This window comes from Sciurus carolinensis, chromosome 14 (genome assembly GCF_902686445.1).
Source record: "Sciurus carolinensis chromosome 14, mSciCar1.2, whole genome shotgun sequence".
Lineage (NCBI taxonomy): Eukaryota > Metazoa > Chordata > Mammalia > Rodentia > Sciuridae > Sciurus > Sciurus carolinensis.
This window is the reverse complement of record NC_062226.1, coordinates 67222975-67240273: the sequence shown is the minus strand read 5'-3', so window position 1 is coordinate 67240273 and position 17299 is coordinate 67222975. Positions and strand designations below refer to the sequence as shown.

General features: G+C 37.3%; 1 long non-coding RNA gene across 7 annotated transcripts in view; it reads right to left on the bottom strand.

The window, feature by feature from the left end:
* The window catches only part of LOC124964232 (uncharacterized), a 135711-nt gene extending 119154 nt beyond the window's left edge, over nucleotides 1-16557 (bottom strand). For all 7 annotated transcript variants that reach the window (XR_007104901.1, XR_007104899.1, XR_007104898.1 and 4 more), the window contains exon 1: nucleotides 16473-16557. This is a non-coding gene — a long non-coding RNA (uncharacterized LOC124964232). The remainder of the gene's footprint in view (nucleotides 1-16472) is intronic.
* Between the last annotated feature and the right edge of the window lie 742 nt (nucleotides 16558-17299).

The window sequence follows — 17299 nt, the reverse complement described above, 5'->3', positions numbered from 1 at the left end:
CCCACATGATCCAGCACCCAAGAATATTTTTTTCCTAAACTAGTCTTGGTACTCTTTAGGAGTAGAGTCCTTCTATTTGTGTATGTGAATTTGTATTACAAAGGAGCACAGACTGGGTCGTTTAAGCAATAGAATTTATTTTCTCACAGTCCAGGAGGTTACAAGTCTGAGATGAAGGTGGTGTTAGTGCTGACTGGTTTATTCTGAGATCTCTCTTTGTCTTCTTTTTTTCTCTGTACCTATATCCTAATCTATTAGAAGGATACCAGTTGTTTGGATTAGGGCCTACCCTAATGACCTAATTTAATTTTAATTGGCCCTTTACTGGTCCTATCTCCAACTATAGTCATGTTCTGGGGTAACAGGGTTTAGGATTTCACCATAAAACTTTTGGGAGACACAGAACTACACACCCCCAAGAAGATACACATAAGATAACATCTGTTTTTGCTTTGTTTTCTTTGTGCTGGAGGAAATTGAATCCAGAGCCTCACACAATGCTAGGTAAGCCTCTACTACTGAACTATAACCTCAACTGGATATGTATGTAAATATTTTCACAGTCACGAAGGGAGGAAGACCTTTACATCTATTCTATCTTCATATACTCTCTCTGGTTGCATAATTAGACCCTTTCTTTAAGAGTGAAGGGGAATGCAATAATGAGATTTATTCTCTGTATCATTCCTCTAATTGATAGATAAACCACCTCCAGACTAATTAATCAGTTTTACTCTCACTTATCTAATAATTTTATTCCTCCTTTTAGAATTCTTAAAAGCTAAAAGAAGTGGGAATACAAGAATCTACAAGTACCACAGAGAAGGCAATAGATCATGCACTCTCTGAGAACTAACTAGATCTGGTATCTGTGCATTGCCAGCATATTCTACACTGGGTGGCATATGATGGGTATTCTAAAAATATATGGTTCAAGTGATGTTCACAAGAGAAAGCAATGGGTCCCAGGTTCCTATGTTCATGTTTCAGAATCATATTTACTCCCTGCATAAGATTATCATATGCTGACTCATGTGGGCTCATTGTACCCTTAATTTTCAAAACACATTTATGTAAAATACTAACTTCCTGGAGTTCAACAGACTTGTGTTTGCAGTCATTTAAGTTAAACAGGAGATAGAAGACTGTACAATATCATATACACATAATCCAAAATTCAATGGCACCATAAGACCATTAGAACCATCCATTCAGAGATGAACTCCAGGGAGAGGGAGAGCTCAGAAGTACAGCACTTGCCTAGCATGTCTGGAGGCCCTAAGTTTGACCCCTAGCACCACAAAAGAATTAAAAAAATTAAAAGATGAACTGCACTGTATCAAACTCAAGCAGCCACTGTAGGCTCTCTTGAGTCCCCATTGCTAACACAGTGTATTCAAGAGCCATGCACAGGTCAAGGTCCACCTGGTCTCTAAATTTGCCTTTGCCTTGGACAAAGAGGCAGTAGCAAGAGGCAAATGTAGACACTTGGTTAGTTTTTGGTGGCCTTCTTGTCTAACACTAGTTAGACTTTCCTGAAATGGGCCAGTAATCTATTGATAAGGAAACTCTGTTGCTGAAGATCTTGAAAATCTGACCTGTGACTGGTTAGTCCAGTGTGCTCTTTGAATGAATAATTCTGATCTGGTTAGCTTCCTATTTTCTGGCTCTGGTCCCAGACTTCATAGTCGGTCTCTATTATCCAGGGTTTCACATCTATAATTCAGCCAATCGTGGATCAAAAATATTTGGAAATTGGGAAGAAGTTGCATCTGTACTGAACACATAAAGATCTTTGTCTTGTCATTATTCCCTAAATAGAGTACAACAACCATTTATATAGCATTTACATTGTGTTAAGTACTACAAGTAATCTAGAGGTTATTTTAAATATATGGGAAACTGTGTGTAGGTTACATGTAAATAGTACACCATTCATTATAAGGAATTTGAGCAAATTTTGGTAACTTCATGGAGTCCTGGAACCAATCTCCTGCAGATGCCATGGTAAGGAAGACTAGAATTCCTAAAAGGATGCAGTTATCTATCTGGTGGGGGTGGGGAAATAAATAATAGCTGCCATAGCATAGTGACTAATCAGTAAGTTTTCTGCCTGTTCATTCAGAACAGAATGTGAAGAAAAGAGAAAACTATGCTCCATGTTCCCCTTATTGACACTTACGGGTCTTGACTGATAGGTACGTAGATGGACTACAACTTACCTCTTGAAGAATTTCATTACAAACTGTAAAATAAACCATAATCTAGTGATTCTATTGTGTCAATGAACATCAATGACCAAGTCCCAGAATACCAACCACTGGGACTCACAGTGCATACAGTTCCACATTAATAGAGGGTTTTCAAAGTGTGATATGATGGGCACTAAACTCAGGTCGTAATCACCAAAGTTCAGAACTTAGCTCCATAGGAGCTACATGTCTAATCAAGTTTCTGAGTCTATTTTTTCTGTTTATCAAATCAAAATATCACCACCTAAGTCCTAAAAGAAGCATTATGAGGATTAAATAAGAAAAGGAATCATCGGTCAATTCACATAAATTTACTGAGGGCACGTTAGGTGTTCTAGGATCTGGGATACAACTGTGAACACCCCTGCTAGGCTTATATGTGAGTGAGGGAGGGAGAAGGTGGACAATAAATCAATGAGCAAATAACTAAGCAAGGACAGGATGCTGTTATTTTAGACTTTACACACTTGGATTTCATTCTCTCTTGGGAAGCAGTTGGATAATGCAAGCAGTTGAGTAATATGAGTGTACCTGAGTTTTAAGGGATAGTTCTGGCACTCTGTTGAAAAAGACCAATAGACAAGATTGGAAGTAGGGAGACAGGTTAAGAGACCACAGCAGTGTTGAGGTGAATAACACTGGAGGCCTGAACCTGAGTAACAGGACAGTGAAGTAGGTGGAATTAGGACATATTTTTTAGGTGGATTCATGAAGATTTGCTACTAGACTAGATGGGAATATAAGACAAATAGTGTCATTCAGTATGTGTGGAGTTGGAGGTACTAGAAAGAGATGTCCCACTCAGGTACACAGATTTAAAGGAATAAGATTACACATAGGCATCAATTCTAAAATCAGAACATAATGACTCATAACCAAGATCTTCATCTTAACAAGACAGTCTGGTACCACTGCCAACAAGATGAGACCAGACCTCAAGGGTTTTAATATAGCTAAGTAAGGGGTATGTCAGCTAGATGGGAGTCTCCCAGACATGGAAGCATATATAAAAAGAGAATTATAGAGGCAGAAGCTAACTGTTCCTTTCCAAATACCATCAGGAATATGGGAGTCCTTTGCCAAGTGATTTAAATTATTATGATCCCATTGGCAGGGCTATCTCTATTGTAGAGACTGATAAAAGGGAGTTGTAGCCAACTGTCTTCGAGCATCCTACATCTTTGGCAAGATAGGCCTTATTGTAGAGATGGATGCTTGTTACTTGGCAAGGATGGCAGGTGGTAATAAGGGAAATCCAGCTGTTAGAATCACAAGCAAATGGCTATTAACAGGGGACTAAGCACTAAGAATAAAAGGTTAGACAAATTGGGAAATCATTGCTCCTTGGCCCAGGTGAAAGAATCATGGGCAAACATAGGTCCTTTCTTCTATGGAAGTCCAATCCATTGCCTTTAAATTAAAGGGCAATATGACTTGTCATGCTTAGAATTGTTAAATAAGAAGGCACTGTAATAATTTTTTCATCCTTGATGCTAGGTAGCAAAGAGACTTATAGATTGTTTTCAATGACTAAAATATCAACATTAAGTTTTGGTAACTTGTATAATTAAGTTGAAAAAAAAGGTCTTTAAAAATAATATCCTATTGACTGACCTTAGAAATCACTTATTAAGTGTCTGTTAATACATGAGATTTGTCAAGTTTCAGAAACCTTTCCACGTACACAGATATTTCAAATGATTGACTGCAACCTGAAGCTTTACATACACAGACAAAAATATAAAAATAATTTGAAAATAGGTTATACTCTTTCCTGCCCTCTTATACAGAGGACACTGAAGATAATTCTTAACAATATAGACTCATGACCATGACCATTAGTAATCAAGATGCCCTCAGGAACCACTGTCCTCCATAGAGGGACATGTCCCTACACTAAATGGCCACTCTTAAAAATAAAATAATAATTTTTCTTTGATCCCTTCCTATCCAGCAATTACTTTTTCTTTCAACTGTTTCTGGTATATTTCACTTTAACAGAGTGCTATGCATTGAATTGTGTCCCCCTCAAATTCATAAATTGAACCTATAACCCAATATAATGGTATCTGGAGATGGGGGTCTTTGGGAGGTAATTAAGATTTGATGAGATCAAGAGGGTGGGGTCCCTATGATAGGATTAGTGCCCTTATAAGAAAAGTCATACAAGAGTTAGCTCTTGTTCTCTCTCCATGTGCACACACACAGATGAAAGACTGTATAAGAAGGTTGCCATCTGCAAGTCAGAGAGAAAGACCTCACCACGAACCTGACAGTCATCACCTTGATCTTGGACTCCCAGCTCCTGGTACTACAAGAAATAAATGTCTGTTGTGTAAGCCTGGGGTGTGGTATGTTGTTATGGTAACCTTAGCTGACTCGACACAGGATGATCATGTATCATTTCTGATGCCTTGCTTCTAATCTCCTGTGACCTGCTCGACCACATTTTGCTTAAGATACATATTTGGAAGCAATTCTTGGGTGCTCTTTAATTTATTTTGACTTTTCAGAGTCTTCATTACCTATACTTAAACTCCAAATTAGGCTGGGAAGGGTGGCAAATGCTTGTAACCTCATCTATTAGGGAGACTGAGACAGAATTGCAAGTTCAAGACTAGCATACTGCTCAAAATAAAATTTTTAAAAGGACTGGGAATGTAGTTCCATGGTAGAGTAATCACCTAACATAGGCAAAGCCCTGGGTTAAATCCCTAGAACTGAAGAAGAAGAAAAAAAAAAAAGACTCCAAATAAAATTTTGGCTTTTGAAAGCTCAGTATTTACTAATACTGCTAATAGCTGAACTTGTTTAACAAAATTAACAATGCGGGCCGTAATTGTTGTTTTGTTCTGTTTGAATTTAAGGAAAGGGAGAAAGTGTTCAACTGTCCCACACTTTTGAGTTAAGAGAAAAATCTTAAAGTCTTCTTAAAGGAGATGAGAGTTTCCTCAGAGAAATTATGATAGTATGGTGTGAATGGTTGAAAGATTGGGGGGGCAAACAAATGTATATTATAGCATTTATTTTGTCTTCAGGGATACAGTTAAGATGGCATTTTTAGATGTTAACCCTTCCTGAGTTTGAGAATATTTGGGAGGACTGATGCTAACAAAATCTCTCAAATAATAAAAGTAATTAGTATGCAGTACATGTCAAACATAGTATTACTGTGACTGGGTGACAAGATAAGCAATAAACTGCAAAAGACTATTATATTCAAAGTAAATAATGTGACTTCTGACCATTTTTAGCACTTGCTGTAGGTAGAGGAAGCTAGAAGCTTGCAGGGGGTCCCTGAGCAGTTTTTCTATGATTTTTAGCAGATGGCTTAACAGTGAGAGGTAAGGATGCCTAAGAGAATGGAGTCAAGGAATACCTGCTTAGGAGATGAGATTTTAAGATTATCAATTGCAAATAAGAACCCAAACAGGGAAATAAAAGATACTCTTCAAGCAATGACTTGTTATTTCATGTACATGTTATGCCATGTATAGATGATGAGAGTTCCAGGATGTAAGAGAGGAAAGGAAATGAAACTGAGTGATAAAGCAAATAAAGGAACCATTTACTGATTTCAACTTCCACCCCTGGAGCAGAGCCAAGTGCGTCAAGTGGGTAATATGATAATGAATACAAATATTCTATGGGCCAGGTGCCAGAACATTAGGAGTGGCCCTCGAAAAATGAAAACTTAAAAAAGCAAGAAAGAAAACGATATGACTCTCATCGTACCTGTCTTATAATCTCACGAGGTTCCTGTGTAGAGGTATAGTTATGATACTATCTATCTCTCCCCCTAGACAACTTTGTAACCTAAGCACAGCAGTTTAGTCACAGAAGAACAGGTAGCAAATGTCTGTACAAGAAATAGCCACCAAAGCTGGGGGTATAACTCAGTGGTAGAGCACCTCCTGAGTACATAGGACCCTGGGTTCCAAAAAAGAAAAGAAAAAGAAATAGCTACATTTGCAACCCAGCTTATTGAGCATTCTCACCTAAATTATTCCTACAACTTTCCAAAAGAGATTGCATTATTCTTTCTAATTTATAGATGAGGAAGGTAAGACTCAAAAAATTCAGTTCTTCACCCAACTGCAAACAAGTATAAAGGATCAAAGAGGGGTCCCTAACACAGATTTCTCCACATTCAATGCTCTTCCCACCACCAACCAACCATGTGAAGACAAGGTACAGCAAGCAGAGAGGGGTCTTGATCCTACATCACCAGGCTAGAGCACAGCCTGACAGCAGGACAAAAATAAGATTAGAATATAATAATCCACACCCAAGTCATTGGTTTCACATTTCCTAACATATTTCAGTTATCTCAGTCCACTCAAAGGCACAGTGACATCCTGGCTGAGAAAAGGCATCTCATCATTCACCTCATGGTGTAGCCTATTCACTGGAAAAAATAGGTATTTGCTCACAAGCTCTGACTATCTTCACTGCACAGCTTTCAATCTGTTGTCTGTGGACAGCCCTTGAAAAGACAGAGTTTGTTTGTAATGAATGACAGGATAATTTCTAGTGAAGCTCAAGACTGTGGACCAGCAAGACTAAATGTGTTAAGTGAGATTGAAAATGCCACTACATCAAAATAGTTTGAAAGGTTTTTCAAAGTTTAAAAATTTTCCAGGGCATACACAAGAATCACCATGTTACTCATACATGGCATTAGTTTAAATTGAAAATCATTTCAAGGGCTATTTTTACATGAAGATTCTCACAAAGCTTTTGTTTTCCAAAAATGTCTTAATTCAACTCCGGTCTGATCTTCCACGTGGAGTACTTTCTACTCTCTTTAACCACACATCCCTTAGAGCCCAACTTACCTCAATTCCAGCAAAAGGTCATGAGGATTCCAGGGGTTTCTCTCTTTCCTGAGTTATTCTGACTTTCTCATTCAAATCATTAAGTTTGACAGTTAACATATGTAATCTAGTTTTTTTCATCCAGAGATGTCTTTTATTCCTTGTCAAGATAATTCTCTCCCCGAAGATAGGATTATATATTGTACACTTCATACTATACCAAAACCCTATAGGTAGATAAAGTAACTACAAGAGGTCTTTAAAACAGTGGGAATTTAGAAGGAACTGAAACACATAGTGACAGAACAGGGAAAAAACCCAGTGGGGTAAAGCAGCCCACAGGTTGGCATCTGTCAGAAGCCTCCAGCATCCCTAGGTGTGAAGGTAATGGGCAGAATGGTCCAGAAACAGGGCCTCCAGTAAGAACTGGAACTACAGAGGGAAGAGAGTTATTGACAGACATCAAAGAAAGCAAAGTAGAGGTAAGGATCTCCTGACTTCTTTCCCCTGGTCTCACCCTCCAACTCCCCACCAGTGCCTCCTTTTGGTCACACTTACTTGGAAACCAGAGAAAGAGAGAGCCTGTATCGGTGATGCACCCGAGAAGAAAAGGACCAAGGAATGGATCCCAGAGTAAACAAGTAGCTTACAGAAATGGTGATCAAGAAAACCTCACTGTAGATCTGTAAAATGGCAAAATACCTTTATTTCATAAGATGGATAAAGAATTAAATGAAATAATCTCTGGTATTTAAGTGCTCTCTAAAAACATCTTATAATTGTTCTTAAAACTATTAGTGGGGAGATTAAGGAGCAAGATTGCTGATTATAGGTGCCTAGTAGGTTTCCCTGTCCCAAAAAAAAAAAAAAAATGTGAAAGCAATTTCACGGGAGTGTTTGATGCTAAGCATGGGAGTACCGTGGAGATGTGGCCAAGACTTTGAAGAATACAGAGAAGTGTACTCTGTACAGAGATGTGGCGGCCTTATAAAGAAGGGAACTAAGCCTGCAGCATCTACATGCCATCTCCAGGATCAACCCTGACCCAGGAAGACTTCGCTCAGTGGGGAAATGGAAAGCAGGGGTTCCCTGCAGTCCCCACACACTATGGGGACACCTGAAGAGAGGCTGCTGGAGAGGCCTGAGCCAGGGTGGCAGCTGCCAGGTTACCATACTGCCACTTTGCCCTGGAGAAGGAGGCCCATCACTTGCAACTCCTTTCACAACAACAAAGCTCCAGTGTTTGGTGTTTCCTCTGGGGATTATTTACCAATGCAGGAAGAGGCAGCCAGAGGGGTAAGTGGTGCCTTTGGCAGTCTCCTGGGGATAAAGTCACAAGTGATTTATCCTTGGGCTTGGGGTCACCCTGACAGGTGTGAACCTAAAGAAGACTGACTCTTGAAGACATTTCAGCTCAGCTTTGAATCATCTTCATCCCTGAAATTGGATTATGGTGATTCCTGATGCAAGAGCTGCCAGGCAATTAGAAGAAAACATAAATCCTTCCCGCAGGAAGAAATTACCCTGGCCATCAAATTATTTCTACAAATGATTCTTTCACTATGACTTCTGAAACATCATAAAATAATGGCAAGACGACAAGAACAGGAGACAGCCCAGCCAACAGAAAATAGAACTTATCTGTTAAAAGTGAATGCAGACACTGGACTTATGAAGCATGAATTTTAACTATGGTTGCTAAATGTTGATAATTGTTGAAACTGAGGGATGGGGTCTGTGAGGTCATACACTTTTCCTTTCAGTATATGCCATAATTTTTATAAGAAAAAAAACTGTGAACCAATTCAAAGAGAATCTTAGTTGGCTCTTATGCTTTATTGGTATGGCATGAAACATAAAAACTAAATTTTATTTAACCTTTCAAGGAAATGAAAGGTCAAATTGTGAATTTAGCTCAAAATAGAAATTATTTTATAAGGACATATTAGATTGGAAAAAAACTAAATAATCCTATAATTGAAAATTACAATGGTCAAAATTAAAATTTTAGTGGATCAAGCAATACACAAAGAGAGACTTAGTGGACAAGAACTATGTGAATTTCATTGTAGAGGTCTTTTACCTCTTTTGATAGATTGATTCCCAAGTGGTTTTTTTTTTTTTTTTTTTTGAGACTACTTTAAATGGGGTAGTTTTCTTTATTTCTCTTTCAATGGATTCATTACTGCTGTATAGGAATGTGTTTGATTTATGGGTATTGATTGTATATCCTGCTACTTTGTTGAATTCGTTTATTAGTTCTAGAAGTTTTTGGTGGAATTTTTTTTGGATCTTCTAAATATAGAATCATGTCATTGGCAAATAGTGATAGTTTGAGTTCTTCTTTACTTATTTGTATACCTTTAATTTCTTTCTTCTCTCTAATTGCTCTGTACCTAAAAGACTTAAAATCAGTATATTACAGTGATGCAGCCACATCAATGTTTATAGCAGCTCAACTCACAATAGCTAAACTATGGTACCAACCTTAGTGCCCTTTGACAGATGAATGGAGAAAGAAAACGTGATATATATATATATATATATATATATATATATATATATATATCATGATGGAATATTATTCAGCTTTAAAGAAGAATGAAATTATGGTATTTGCTGGTAAATGGACGGAGTAAGAAAATCTCATGCTAAGCTAAATAAGCCAAACCCAAGAACACAAAGGCCAAATGTTTTCTCTGATATGCCCATGCTAATTCACAATGGTAGTGGGAGTGGAGGATAGGGAAGAATAGAGTTACTCTATATTAGGTAGAGGGTAATGAAAGGAGGGGAAGGGGTATGGGGGTAGAAATGCTAGTAGAGTGAAGCAGACATTATTACCTCATGTAGATATATGACTGCATGACCAATGTGATCCCACAATATGTATAGTTAGAAAAATGAGAAATTACACTCCATTTATGTACGATCTATCAAAATGTATGCATGCATTCTACTGCCATGTACAACTCATTAGAACAAATTTAAAAATTTTTAAAAAAAGAACTAAGCAAACAAGATCAGGGAAAACATAAATCTCAGACTGAAGTATAAAGAGAGAAAATGTTGGAATGTAAGAGAAAATAGCAAGAAGCTCTAAGATTCTTCTAGAATCACAGGGGAAGGAGAGAAAGAGTGAGACCAAGGCAACATTCAAAGTAACAATAGCTGAGAATTTACCAAAATAACAAAAAACAACAAAGTCTATGTTCAAGATGTTCTATGAACACTAAGGAGGATAAAGAAATATTTACTTAGGAAGGTCATTGAAAAACTATTGAAAACTAGACACAAAGGGAAAATATTTAAATGTAACCAGAGTAAAAGGAAAATTGCCTTCAAAGAATCATGGAAGGGCTGGGGAGATAGCTCAGCCGGTAGAGTGCTTGCCTGGGTTCGAGCCTCAGCACCAAAAAAAAAAAAAAAGAATCATGGAGACCAACAGCCATCTGATTAAAACAACAATGAAAGGTGGCACAATGCAGTCACACCTTTTACAGGGAGGAAGGAGCGACTGCAATGTAAGAAGACTTTAGGAATGCTGTGGGTGCTTTACTTCTTGATTTGCCGCTGGCTTTGTGAATGCTCATCAAGCTAGGTATCCATATGCCTCATGCACTTTTCTGCATGCTTGTGAAAATTCACACAAGCTTGAAGAATAGATTGTAGTAGAAATTCTAGAATGTTATCAAAGTATTCAATAAGCATACTGTCCTCCCCTCACTTTATCTGAAAGCAAACTTTTTTTATATTTTAAAAATTTAGGCTACAGAAGGAAAAAGTCAAAATTTGGGGGGAAAAAAAAAGTTTTATAACTCCCAGGTTTGTAACCAAATCTAGCCTAACCTCGTGTTTCTTGTTTGTGATCCTAAAGAAGCCTGACTGTAATCAATGAAGAAATATGTCAATAACAAGTATTCAGAACCATAATATGTTAAAGATGCTTCTAAAGTGCTTAGTTGAGATGTTTGAAAGTGACTTTCCCCCCTTAACTAATTACCGTCTTCCATTCTTTATTATTTGTCAAAATTTAATAAACAAAGGGGAAAGACTAGGTGTTTCCAAATTATCCCAAATGGAGAAAAAAGCATCATTATTTGTACCAATTTAGTTTTCTCTATAATAAGATTTGTATGTTTTAAAAATTACAGGAACAGAAATGGAACGATGCCATTCATTGCAGTGGTGAGTCCTTATCCATGCCACTTGTCACACTCCCCAGGGCTGCCATGAAATCATGAAGAGAAGCTAATTGCACATAGTAAGGGTTTTAATTGACGAGCACCTGACCATTACAGCAATTTCTACTTCCAGAAGCATCCCAGCTGCCATTGTTATAGAGTAGCATAACTGAAAAGAGTGGGACTAATTGGAGCAATTAATTAAAAGCACACAATTAGCTCCTATGGCAGAATTTTTTCTCACTTTCTTTCCTCATTGCTTGAGGCCTGTGAGGGTTTTTATTGAGTCTTACCACACTCAGGGTTGTCTGTGCTGATAATTAACAAGGAGAAAATGTTAAGAGAGGGATTGAACTCACAGCTCTACCAGGTGATGGGGCTTGGCCACTTTCCTCCTGGCAAACCAAGAACTGAACAAACAAAACCCCAGCGCCTGAATGGGAACATAGGAGGGGGGTGGATCTCAATGAGAGCTGCTGAAACTGAGAAATTTAATTCAGTTGCCAGTTCCTCCATCTGCAAAAATGTAAGATGACTCTAACTTGTCTACTTCTCAAGAATATGGAGAAGATTCATCAATGATTAGGGCATTGCAAGAAAGAACGCTGCCTTTTATGGGGGAGCATTGTTACTACCCAGGCTAAGGTTGGGGAAATTCAATATTTGACAACTGGTTTCTAGAATTAAATCTGTTTTGTTTTTTGTTTTTGGACGCTTCTCTGAATGATACAAAGGAACCAAAACATCTCAAGGAAGAAGTGAAGGGATTCAAGAAAGGAACATATTCTTTTCCACCCACATCCTGATGATATGGAGACTTGACCCAGTTCTCACCTACAAACATGCCTGGAACAGACCAATGAGCCTGGGATGCAGGGTAGTCCATAAAATCCCTCCTGTATACAAAATCAAGGAATCAGGTTGAAGTTTGCTCCCATTTTCTGCTGCAAAGGAAGCTAAAAGTGAATAAGTGAATTGAAAGTAAAGAACTTTATTCATAGGCTGGGGCTGTAGCTCAGTGGTAGAGTGTTTGCCTAGTGTTGCACAAGGCCCTGGCTTCGATCCCCTAAAACAGAACAAAACAAAAACAAACAAACAAACCTCTGTTAGTAAAAACTTTCTCTGAAAAATGTCACTAGTAAGTCTCATTAGTCCGTAAAGAATCCACCTGGGTTTTCTTTTTGCAACCTTTTCCTGGGGTGTTCTGCTAGGAAATAATACTCAACAAAGCTCCCTTCTTCCATGCTCAATCTCTGTTCCAATCATACGGAGCTGGAGCTGGAATCATGGTGACAAGGCTGTAAGGAGGATGCTCCAGTGAGCAAGTACTATGAGTTAGGCTCCAAAGAAAGGTCTTTTTCATAGCTGCTTTCATGGTCTAGTACATGTCACATCTGAAAAAGAAGATGAACTTGGGGATTCTTAGTTACAAATAAACCAGGTCTTTGTTTCAGGTTTTTAGTTCCATCCCAGAATTGTAATTACACATTTTTTTCATTATACTTCCACATACTTAAGATGACTAAAGAAACACGTAATGACAAAACACTAACCAGTTCTATAAATTCTGACACATCATAAGAGAAATGATGAGCCTATAGAAAGCAATGCAAAACCTATCTAAATATCTCAGCTAAAAAATCTGAAATTTCCTGAGGTTTATTGAAGAGGTTGAATTTACCTTTAATTCCAACTTGATTCAACTCTTAGCTAATGTCCCAAAGACTGATCATTTGATACATTTCTCTTTAACCTCAAAGGATTTGTATTTCTTGGTCATCCCCCAGTTAAATACACTTAAGTCTTAATTCCTTGTGTTCAGTAAATATGTACATCACATAGCCAATCAAAAATTTATGGTGTTCAGTGATTGATGCAAAATGCCAAAAGGTTTTAATTGCTTTGTATACTCCCAAAGCTTTCAGCTCACTCTAACAAAACCAATTAAGTCACTGGCATAACATTTGGCAGCACGAAATAAATATATGTAATCTCAAATCACATTCATTACCAAAACTGTTTCAATCATTAAGGGTGAGCGAAATTGTATCAAAATTGGAATAATATAATGGTATTTATAGAAGAGGTATTGATATCCTGTTTTAACTATCAGACTCTTCACCTTGTAAGGATTGTAAACAAGAAAAATCTATAAGAGACATTGGCATTAGGAAGCAAATAATTATTATTATATGTGTTTAATGGCCCCCAATTTTAAGTTGAAAGCTTGAGATATTAGTACAAACAGCAACCCATTTGTTCTATCTGAATTAAGCCTAAGTAGCTTTAGGGTGAAGGAAGTTGATCTACTAACATAAAACAGAATTACAATCAGAGATGAATGACAAGAAGCAATGACTTTTCCTACTTCTTAGCCAAATCTGGTCTCATGAGGGAGAAGACAATAATGGCAGGGCCTCGCCCCACTTAGAAATAGTTATGGCCTTTTAGAATTCAGCCCTTTTGTGGAATCAACAGGAAACAGCAAGCTACAATCAATGCCTGGCTACCTTATTAATTAATATTTGGATGGACCAAGAAAGCTTTCAGTTGAAAGTAACAGAAAACCCAACTAATACTGACTTAGCTAAGGTTGTTTTCCTCATACAAGAAGTCTATGTGTGGGCAATGGCCAATGTTGGTTCAGCTGTTCAAAAAGGGCAGAACCTGTGCCTCTGTCATTCTCCTGATCTTTCCCTTAGGCCTGTGACCTCATAGCTGCAAGATGACCACCAATGTCCAGTCAACACATCTGAATTCAAGACTAGGAGTTAGGGAAGGGGTTTCTACTAGTACCAGTGAAAATTAGCCTCTTTCCCCAAGCCTTCGGCAGAATGTAAGTGGACAGAATTGTGTCAAATAACCATGATTGGTTGCAAGAAAGTATAGGGAAGCATTTGGAGAGGTGTGTGAGAAAGTTCTTGGCTGGGGAAGAGAAAGAAGTAAGGCCTGAAGCGAGATAGAAATAAGGAAATAACAGCCTTTAAGATCACAGAGATAAATATCCAATATTGGATTTTTTAGGTAAAATCACTAGAGGAGAAAACATTTCCTTTCCTTATTTCACACACAAAGGAAAATACTTCAGGAAAGAACAGAACATTACCCATCAGCTTACACCAACAGAATGAAAAAAAGGGTTTTCCTGGACTAACTCAGTCAAAAGTAGACCCAGAACATGTTGGGAGTTACACTGAACCTTCACTAAAACTGACAGAATAAACTAGAAGGCTATTTTTAGTATTTGTATCTACCAAACAACAAATAAGATATGGAGAAAATAAAGCTACACTGAGATACAGAAGAAACCCTTGCATTTGACAAGGCATGTCTTGGTGTTCGAACAACAAAATACAGGATATGTTTGATAATCAGTTGAACGGCGATGAGAAAGGCAAGATAATTGAAATTTATCACTTTGGAAAGAATTTCAGATATAAATCTTAGAGTTGAAATAAGAAAAAGTTTAAAAAATGCTGTAAAGCTTTTCTAAAAACTAATGGGTAAGATGGCTAAATGGGGAATGCTATTTTGGCGCAGGAACCTCTTTTATTTTTTTTCCAAGTACAGATAGTTCTCCATATCTGGGGATTCTACATCTGCATTTTTAACCAACCTCAATGGAAAATATTTGGGAAAAGTATTGCCTCTGTACTTAACATGTACAGACTTTTTAGTCCCTAAACAATATAGTATAAAAACTACTTATACAACATTATACACTGTATTCGGTATTGTTAGTAACCTAGAGATGATTTAAAGTATTCAGATGTGCATAGGTTATATGCAAACACTGTGCCCCTTTATCTGAGCGACTTGAGCTAAAGATTTCAGGATCCATGGGGCATCCTGGAATCAATCCCCTCAGATGTCAATTCAGTTGAGTCAAAATATTTTGGCCAAGATTATTATTTCACAGTATGTTTTTCAAGCTAATAAAATAAATACTATGAAAATTCTATTGTGCCTTGCTACCAAAAGGATTTTATTGTTTTTCTTTTAATTTTTTATTTGTTCTAATTAGGTGCACTTTAGAATGTATTTATTTATTTTGATAAATCATACATAAATGGAGTATAATTTCTCATTTTTCTGATCGTACATATCTACCAAAAGGATTTTAGAGTGTAATATTTTTGTTTGTTTTTGTTATTTTTGTTTACTCAATTAACCAAGTGATTTTGAACCTTTTCTATCAGCTAGACACTTTTGGGAGCTATAAAAGTTACAGATGACTTGCCCCCACCAGCCCGTCACCCCAGAAATTCCAATTTTGGTTTTTGCTCCTTTGTTGAGGAGAGTTAAGAACCACTGGTGAAGAAAATACTAATGGCATCAAAGAGGTAGTGTTGACGCACATATAAACACTAATGAGTGAAAATTAGTATCATCTGTCAGAAATACCTTTGGCAATATGTCAGATGCTTAAATAAATTGATACCCTTTCTAAGAATATATCTTAAAGAAATGGGCAGAGAATCAAAGATTAATATACTGAAATATTCACTACAACACCATTTATTAATAAAAGTATCCAATGAGTACAATTAAACTTCAACAATGAGAAACCTTTAGTGGAGTTTAAATAAAAGTATAATTTAAACTATAAAGAAAAGAAAGCAAGAACATTAAAGCAATAACAGAAGAGTTTTAATAGGAGGCTCATGGTGGGATTACAGATTACATTGGTGATGTTCACCTTTATCTTTAAAGTACTTTTTTCAAACAATCTTTGTACACTTGTTAATTTTATGATCGGATAAACAAACATTTCTTTCCAAAGCTTTTAATTGCAGCATTTATGAGTCCCCATGTGGTTGGAAAACCCCAGTCTAATTACTAGCAATACTAACTGAAGATAGGAACTTCTAGTTAAAAAAAAAAAAGTAGGCTTTCATCATTAAAAGATCAGGTCAATAAGTTGAAAGTACTCAAAATATTTTTAAAAATATTTCCATAGTTCCTTTCAGAAATTATGTGTGTACATAAAATATAATCTAATTCAAAAAATGTCATTTTTAAAGGAATGCAACTGTATATAGTCAGAATATATGACAAGATTAGTTCAATTTTCTGTACTTTAGCTGCCAAAACTGTTAGCAGTCTAGGGAAAATTTAACCAGAAATGTTTTAATACATTAAATATACTAAGTAATCCACGATATAATAAGTAACATAAGAAAGCTGTAGATATTCATTTGTAAAGATATTCTCCTGACCTGGATATTTTCTCTTTTTCCTCTCCTTCCATGCAGTCCCTTGGTCCCCATTCGTCTTCCTCCCAAAAGGAGAGTGAGCCTCTTGCCTCTCTGAACTGTAAGAGTCACAATATTTACACTTGCAAAGTTCAGCTTCATTTCATGGCAGCTCATGACTGCACCCAACACATGGCAGCATTGGTTTCCATGTTTATATTCCCCAGGGAAACAGCTGGCTTAATATCATGGTTATTGAGCTAATTGCTCTTTTGATGACTTGGGGTAATGACTTGTATAACCCCCCTAATTTAATGCATTTCAGAAGATTTGCAGTTGCTCTGTTGGGTAAGAACTAGAGTCCAGTGTGAGTCACCATGCTCCAGGGACAGAAGGAAGAGGAAAGCCTCCACCACAAGGCCACCCTGGCTGAGAAGTTAGGAGAGAATCTGATCGCCCAGTGGTGCCAAGGGGCGAGAACTCCTTACTATTTGCTTATCAGCCTTGGGTTAGGAAAAGCACTAGGGGCTTTGGAGAGTCAGGCTTGAGCTTTCACTGTTCAAGTCATGAGACTGGAACACACTATGGGGAAGGTGTGGATAGTTACCATGGGACACACAGGGGAACAGTACAGCTTATATGGATTAGACTCAGCCTAATTAGTACAGAAAGAAGCCAAACTAAGAGCTGATGTGATTAGAGAGTCCACATTTGCTAAGGGCAAAGACAATGGGCTATATATAGATTGTATCCTAGGCAGGCTTAGCAAAGGAGCTAAATGGAAATTAGCTCAGAAAAACCTATAACACAGGCAGTTTGTCTTTGGGCACTTCTTAGCTGCTCTGCATGCT